The sequence below is a fragment of the Glycine max genome, chromosome 20, assembly GCF_000004515.6.
Source record: "Glycine max cultivar Williams 82 chromosome 20, Glycine_max_v4.0, whole genome shotgun sequence".
NCBI classification, from domain to species: domain Eukaryota; kingdom Viridiplantae; phylum Streptophyta; class Magnoliopsida; order Fabales; family Fabaceae; genus Glycine; species Glycine max.
Window position 1 is genome coordinate 45,824,864 of NC_038256.2, and position 8,578 is coordinate 45,833,441.

Below are 8,578 nucleotides of genomic sequence, written 5' to 3' on the forward strand. Positions count from 1 at the left end.
TGTTTCAAGGCAAACTGAGAAAGGTTCATCCTATGCCTTTGGCGAACAAAATTAGGACCAAGCTAGCTTCTTGGAAATGGAAGTTTTTTTCTTTCATAGGAGGGGTCTTTTTGGCAAAGTCAGTCATCTATAGCATGTTGGCTTATAACTTCCATGTTTATCAGTGGCCTAAAGCTATTTTGAAGACCATTGACTCTTGGATCAAGAACTTCATTTGGAGTGGAGATATTCATACTATAAGAGTTGGCACTATTGCTTGGCCTACGTCGTGCAAATCGATTGAGGAAGGTGGGCTTGGGCTCCGTTCTGTGTCCGCCATAAACAGGGCAGCCATGTTGAAGATTGGTTGGTGTTTCGTCTCTTTGGAGATCCCTTAGGCAAAACTCTTGAGAGGTAGAACGTTCATAAATGGCAAGTTCATCACCCACCATATTTCCTCTTCGATATGGATTGGGGTCAAAAACCAAATGGGAACAGTCCTTGATAATTCTTATTGGGTGTTTGGTATTGATAGATTCACATGTGCTCAATTCATCTCAAGTATTAAAGTTAAAAGGAAGTTAAATTGTCGAATCACGTGAACTTTGTTTCTATTTAGATAAATGAATATTTAATTAAGAAAAAAATTTGAAAAAGATTATAGAAAAACAAAAAATTAAATTGGCAAATAATTAAATTAAAATAAACAAGGAAAGAAATTAAACATGCATTTAAATTAATTAATTAAAAACAAAAAATGGAAGAAAAGTCAATATTATTTTAGAAGATGAGAATATTGAAAATTTAGTCTACTAAAGTTATTCTTGATGTAATATTAATAATTTTTCTCTATTTATAATGATTCTAATTTACACTTGTATATAGTAATATACTCTAATCAAAATCCTTCAAGTGAAAGAGTCTAATTTATCTATCTTTTTTTCGAAATCCCTTTGCAGAAAGTAAATAGTTAAATTATATCAAGAGTAGAAATGTATAACAAGCTAAACAAAATTAACATATCCCTAGTAGTGACTTTATTTATATACTCTTTTTCAGTTCTATTAGAAAATGATATTTTCTAACGTTACCCTTAAAACTTACCATGCTAATGGATGATCAAATCATAAACAATAATATTAAGTAAAAGAAAGGATAATGCAAAAGTAATATTATTAAATAGATAGAAAGAAAAATTACATCAAAGTAGTTAGTTGTCAAGTTTCCAACAAAGAGAAGTTTAGTCTCTCATTGACATAGGATGTTTTACAATTGAAAGATGAGAATATTTAGTAGGGGGAATAAATAAAAAAGGGAATGGAGGGAATGAATGACTTCTAATGATTATTTTTCTTCTTCTCACCTTTGTCTTCTATAAAAAATTATATTCTCTTCGATTTTCTGTGTGTTTTTTCCTTCTTCTCTCTCCTTTTATAGGTGCAGATCAACTTAGTTTTTACGCAACCTTCGTGCTGAGTACGCTTGTCGCGCTTAGCGAGTATGTCATTAATCCTCGCGCTTAGCGCGTGACTTGCACTCACGCGTTAAGCGCAACTTTTTCCTGAATTAGTCTTCTTTTCTAAATTAGTCCTACCTTCTGAATTAGCTTCCTGGCACTAAACGTGTTATTCCCGCTAAGCATGTGCCTCGCGCTGAGCACCGGGGACACATGAAGCGCGTTTCTTCATGTTTTCAATTTACTCTTTTAGACTTTACTTTACTCATTAAACATTATAAATTCATCAACTTTTAATATTTTCTGCACAAAATATAATGATGTTAAAATAACAATTATTTGCACAAAAAAAGAAGAAATAAGAGAGAAAAATTATCAATTCCAATATACTTAATCTCAAAATATAGCAATAAATAGCAGTTATCACTTGGCAAAGGGAGCATACACTTCTAGCATGATCAATGGCTTCATGCTTCGATAGTGGACCTCATCAATCTTCTTGTGAATGTTCATAATGACCTTCAAGCTTCAGTTTCTAATTTATGGCTGGACAGAGCTTGGATCCTTCCTCCCTTGTTCTCTTCCATTAGAGGTCACTGAGAACATTAAGAGGGTAATTATCCAAATCCACCTTGGTGCTTATAGACTTATATGGCAACAACTCCTAATGGTTTGTTATCAAGGAAAGATGCATTCTCATTTCTCTTTCTTGGAGCTAATCCCATTTGTTGGGCTATGTTCATATGGAATAAATCTATCTTGCCTTCAAAGATTGTGGTCCTTTGGAAAGCCCTTCACTAGATGATAATTTGTGGAAGCAGGGTGTGCATATAATCTTTGTCTGTATTAATTGTGGGAAATGCTGAGTTCGTTAATCATCTCTTCCTCTCTTTCTCTTTTGCCCAAAAAGTTTGGAGTTGGCCGGGGAATGCCTTTGATTGCATTATTCTTTTCTCTTCTTGGCAAGATATCATTTCCTTTTGTTGTGGTAAAAGAGCTCCTCAAGTGCAAGATGTTGTTCTTGTTGTTATTACTTTTTCGATTTTCTTCATATGGGTTAGAAGAAACAAGATCAAATTTGAAGGCCAAGTCTTGTCCTTTCATACCATCATCAACAACATTATTCTGGGAGCCCACAGCAGGAATCATTTCGAATGGTACCATGTCCAATTCATTGGCTGACTTCTGCATATTGAAGCGCTTTGTTGTCGCTAGTCATCTTAGTAGGAAGCTTCAAAGCATCAAACAAGTTGATTGCAAGCTTCCCCCTGCTCCTTGGATCAAATGCAACACGAACGATGCTGCTAGAGGTAATCTAGGGAGAACTGGGTCTGGCAGGTTAATCATTAACAATAATGGATCTTTTTTAGGTGGCTTTGCTAGCAGCTTTGGAAATCTTCCAGCATTTCATAGAGACTTTGGCTACTATTGTTGCTATTCAAATGGCTTTTGGGAAAGGTCGGTGTCACTTTTGGCTGGAAATAGATTCCTTATTGCTTATTCAAGCGTTCTGCAACCCAAATATGGTTCCCTGGTCTCTTTATACTAGGTGGTTTAACTGTATAGTCTTAACCTCTTAGTTTTAGATTCTCTCATATTTAGTGTGAAACGAATTTTTGTGCTGATAAGCTAGCCTCTTTTGCTGCTCAGGACATAGGCTCTCACTGGTGGGACTTTCTGTCGAGGTAGCTCTCTAATGAGCTTTTTAGATATAGACAGGGTCTTCCTTCGTACAGGTCCCCCTCAAGTGTTTTGCTATTTTGCTATATTAATATCATTTCGGTGTAGAACTTGGATCTTTAGAGAGTGAGGTGTCAACCTAGTTGGGATTTCACCCTCGAAATTTCACCCTCAGATTGATCCTTCTTTTGCATTTATTTCGCTTAAAAAAATGTTGTGCACCTTCAGAACAATACTTGTGACAAAATTGTTTTCTTCACTTTCAACACCATGCGAGATTTCGAGCTTAAACAAATGTTGTTCAGTGTGTCTCGGTATTGCATGTTTCTATGCCTCAAAACTCTTGGTGATTGAGGCATTTTCGTTTCAATTTAATCAAATTAGGCACCCTACACATTTATCCTTTGCTTTCCCATTGAGCCTTAACCATTGACGGATCTAGGATCCTGACTTAGTACGGGCAATCTTTTTTTTTTAAAAAAATGATCATATATATGAGGATGAAGACATAAATAATTAAAGTTATAAGAAGAATGAGAATATGGGATATTTGGTTTCAAACACAGATACAAGAGGTACAAAATCTAAAGTTATAAGATAAACACTTGTGATTTTAGTAAAACAAGGGGTGCATTTACTTATTCACAATAGTTAGGGGGTCAAAACATAAATTTTTTGGATAAATCCTAGTGATTTTGTTGAAATGAGGAGATACATTTGTCCATCCTTACTTCCAAATAGGTTGGCCACTGGTCTTAACCCTTTTGTTTTATAAATTAAATTAGCTCATTATAAGCTAAAAGTAAAAAAATAAAAAATTGTCTCAATTAGTTAGAATTAAGGAATTTAATATTACCGTACACTTTGGGATTCAGGACAAACAATAATTTTAAGATTGGGATGGAGAACAACAAAATAAACTTTTCTTATTATGAAACAATGTAAAATGAAAAAGAACTAAAAAAATATTTAAAAAAAATCATCGATTGTAATTAAGAACCAATTTTTTTTAAGATATTAAGATCTAATTAAACAATTAATTTTTCCCAACAAATTTTTTTCATGTACATATAGATAAGTTTAATAATTAAACCTTGTTAAGTGACACTGTCATTTACTAATCATGTTCACATTTACATATTATATCTTATTGACTTTGTCGACCTACGTAAAAAGTGTTGTATTCTTATAAAACTAACGGAAGTTTTTCTTTTCCTCTCCTATAATAGAATACTGAGTTTGATCAATTTATTTGAGGACACTAAATGAGAGAAAATCATAGATGTCCTTTTCAACAAGTCATACTGGGCATAAATTAATAAGTAGCATTATATTTGACCAGGGAAAAGAAAAGTGCTTCTTGTTTTTTTACATTTCTTTTAAGACAAAATGAAAAAAAAAAAAAAGAGAAAGGAAGGATGTTATATAGAAGAAACTGCCTAACTGGTGTGAGAGGTTGAAACTGAATGTAAATTAATTAAAGAATAAAAACGTCTATTAGACGCCAATTTAAATCAAACTATCACACTTATTAATTATTATGTAGGTTAAACATTAACAATGTTCACTGAGGGTTTAGGACAATCTATTTTAAGTAACTGCTAAGAAAAATATATTTCCAATCTATTTTAAGTAACCTAATATAACACATTAACTCGTTTGCTTAACTTATCCAAGTGCATGTAGTATTTTATTTTTATGTTTTATCATTTTAATTTTTTTATGATAAATAGTATTTTGGAGTCAAATGTGTTATTAGAAGAATTTGAATTAAGAAATAAAATAGTCAAAATTAATAAATTAAAATCACTAGCAATTTAAACATGCCATATTAAATAACAGTCAAACTCCTGGCAAAGCACAAGAAGGCAAGTAATTCACCGTTGTTTTAAATGACAAATTTATTAATACCCCCAAAGATATGATTTTTCACGGTTAATACATCTTATTTATGATTATATATATTATCTATTCTATTGCATAAAATGGATACTACTAAGTCATAAATGTGTCTCATGTTTGAAACAAGTGAAAAATAACTTTTGAGATAAAAGTATTTTTTAAGAGAATCAGAACTCTTATTTTTATTTTACTTTTATTCATTATATATATGTGCATTAGAATATGTGTTGTAACAATTTTGCCTATAAATCAAATATGCACTGAATACTAAGTTGAGAATTGATAATAAATATGAATGGAGGTTGAAACTGCCACTAAATATATTATAAAACCTTTGTTAAAATGTCTTTTTTTTAGTGTCATCACTATTTCAATCATCATTATTACTAATATTGCTATCACCCATTGCATTAATGACCATCTTTGCCACTATTAATGTTGTCAAAAAGTGTCACTGTTGTCAAAATAAATCTGAATTTGTGTAACTTATAATTAAATTTTAATATTAAAATTGAAAACTAAAATTATAAAAATAAAAATAAAAACTAACTGAAAATTGATTTTATCTCCTTTTTTTAAAATTTCAAAACTTAAAATATACAACTACCCTGAACAGGCCATACACTTCTGTGGTCACACTTGACTCAGTAGCACATTTCACTATTTCTTTGTCTCATTTCAAAATGCTTTCTCTTCCTTGGAGGGGCAATTTGCAGTTGGAATGAAATACTAGTTTGGGGGCACAGTTTAATCACAACCAATCTTGACAGTTCTCATCATGGCAGCGTTTCTTCCCCTCGTGGCATAAAATCGAAACATCAACTTTTAATCGGAGACACTATCATTTTTAACGAGCCAAACGAACCTCTTTTTGATAATTCTAACACCATGTGCACAACATTGGGTTGAGTAGAGCATCGAAAGAATTCTGATGATCACTTTATGGAGACCAATTCATTATATATTCGGGACAAGGTAAAAAACGAGATTTTACTGTAGAAACTCCTTTTCTTGGGTTAACAAAATTAATAAGCACTATTTTGGTATCCTAAGGCTGGCTGAACTCACTACACGATCAGAAATAATCGGAGCAACTATTCATACCAAAGTGATAAAGTTTAATAACCCACTAAAACACTTCAGCAAAAAAATTAACCCGTCTTTCTCCTTTGGTGACATAATAAGGATCTGTTTGGGTAAAAAAAATATAAAAACACTTCTAAGACAGGAAAATCAGAAGAAAAGAATGAAATAAATTTTTTCATACTAAAATAAACTATTTATTAATTAATTTATAAAAATTCTCTCATATAACTTTTCTAAAAGATAAGTGGACATATATAAATCAACTAATAGTTAACTAATGAAAAACTAATAAAAAAATTTATTTTATTTTATTTTTCTTCTCTTAAGAGTATTTTTAGAGAAATTTATCTAAACAAATCTTAATTAATTCTTTATTGCCTCTACCCTATATATATATATATATATAGCTAGCTGTTGGAGAAAATCAAGGTGTACATGTGTGCGCGTGTATATCGAATCAGCTTGCTCAAGAGAATTCGGTCCATATGAATCTAAGAAGAAGGAATCAAAGGAAAAAGAAATAATAAGAACCTCCCAAGTCAAAACAGACCCAAATCAAATGTTTAGTTTACCTAATTTCTTATCATGTGTGAAAGTCAGACACATATGATGTTTAATTTTTTGGTTAACTTGAGATAACATGGTTGAGTGGAAGTTTAGGTAGAAAAGTTGAAGGCAAAAGCTATCACGTCCCTTTTTCGTAAAGAAGAGAAAGGCACCAATACAAATGCAAGGAAGTTGCAATTATGTATATGTCGGTTGCAAAACATCAATTAAAGAATTACGTTGGTACATTGTTTACTTCTTTTTTTCCCCAAACAAAAAAATAGAAATTATTCTATCGTGTAGGGAGCTAAAGGCTACTAATCACAAACATTAAGTTTAATGATGTATAGAGCACTTTATCCCTTGTAGAAAGAGAAAAGTTTTGAAAATGTTGCCTTTGTTGGTTTTCTTATTTTCCTTTTTGTGTGATTGTGTGAACCTTATGTTACACGGATCAATCGGATCCGTGCAAATTGCAAAATGGTCCCCTATATACTCATTGTTCCCATACTCTATTTGGTTCATTCTAACTGATGCCTACCTTACATACAACACAGACAATATGAGAAAAAGAGAGGGAAAGAAAAAGCATGAAAGGGTGATCCAACCAAAGTTTTAAAAGCCCGTTGAGACATATAGAAACTCTCGCTAGGGTGTCTGCATGTGGTGGCGTGAGCGTGATATTATTAAATTCGTTTCAACAATAGGACCACATGCACACATCTTTTCTCCTTGTTTTACTTTTCATCATCTTCTAATGCTTTCTTTGTGGTTTCCCGTCCCTAATTCAACTGTGAAGTTACCAAAATGGCCAATTGATAATAACCACACCCCGTGATTAATGGGATGTTCTATTCAAATTTCTCTATGAAACCTTGTTGATTAGTGCTATATATCCCTTTCATGCAATAAATTTTCCCTCCCCAAAAGAGAAGGAATAATTTTATGTTTCCAGAGGGATTAATTGACGTAGGATAATATTATATTAAGTATATCAATTTAATTTCCCATTTTTTCTTGACAGTATACCCCTTATGAGACAATAATTGAAAAATTAAAGCATATACTACATCAATATGTATATTGTAATACACTACCCCCTCCCCCCTCAAAAAAAGAAAAATGAAAAAATGTATAGACTAACAAAAATACAAATTAAGAAAAAAGAAAGAAAGACAGTGATCTATCTTCCACATATGAGACAAAAGAGATGACACTGGAAACAGCAAAACTAGCTACTTAGAACCAGAGATGGTCCAAAATGTAGCCTAATAAAAAAACGTACAAAAGAGGGAGACAAAAAACTAAAAAGGAACCACATACTTTTAATATGCTTTTGCTAGCTATACGTTTGCCATCTTCCCATTGCTCTTATCTGTACGCAATCCTCACTCAACCTCTTGAAGAAGAGACGAGGAAGAACGACACAAGATGTGTATATATACACATACATATAACCTAAGAAATTAAACATGTATAGATGAAGATTATAAGCTACTACGGTCCGTGGAGGGAAAAGGGTCATATATTTGTATACTACTCTCTTCATTGTCGTGCACCTGCAGCAGTTGAAGCTGCCAGCATGATCTGAGTTTACCTTCTATTGGTAAGAACAGATCATGTGGCTGCTTCACCTGTTGAATGGAAGCATATAGAAACCCTAATTCGCTTTCTGATTCTCCAGAACAACTTCATCCGGTTTCATAGAACCCTAGAAAAGGTTCCTTCAATTCATCCTTGCATCTTGTATTTATACAGTTATACTTGTATGTATATGTATATATGGATACTATTTCATTGTTGCTTTTCCTCTCTTCTACTTTTCACATAAATATATATATATATGCATGTTTTCTGGATGGCTAGCTGAATTGTGTATTCTTGTGTTGGCTAAATCTGGAGATTCTATTTGAATCAGCATTCATGTTG

General features: G+C 32.3%; 1 non-coding gene across 1 annotated transcript; it reads left to right on the forward strand.

Moving 5' to 3' along the window:
* Positions 1–8,211: 8,211 nt before the first annotated feature.
* MIR167J (microRNA MIR167j) lies at positions 8,212–8,289 on the forward strand. The gene has a single exon (NR_048901.1). It is a non-coding gene; the product is annotated as a microRNA MIR167j (primary transcript).
* The last annotated feature ends 289 nt before the right edge of the window (positions 8,290–8,578 follow it).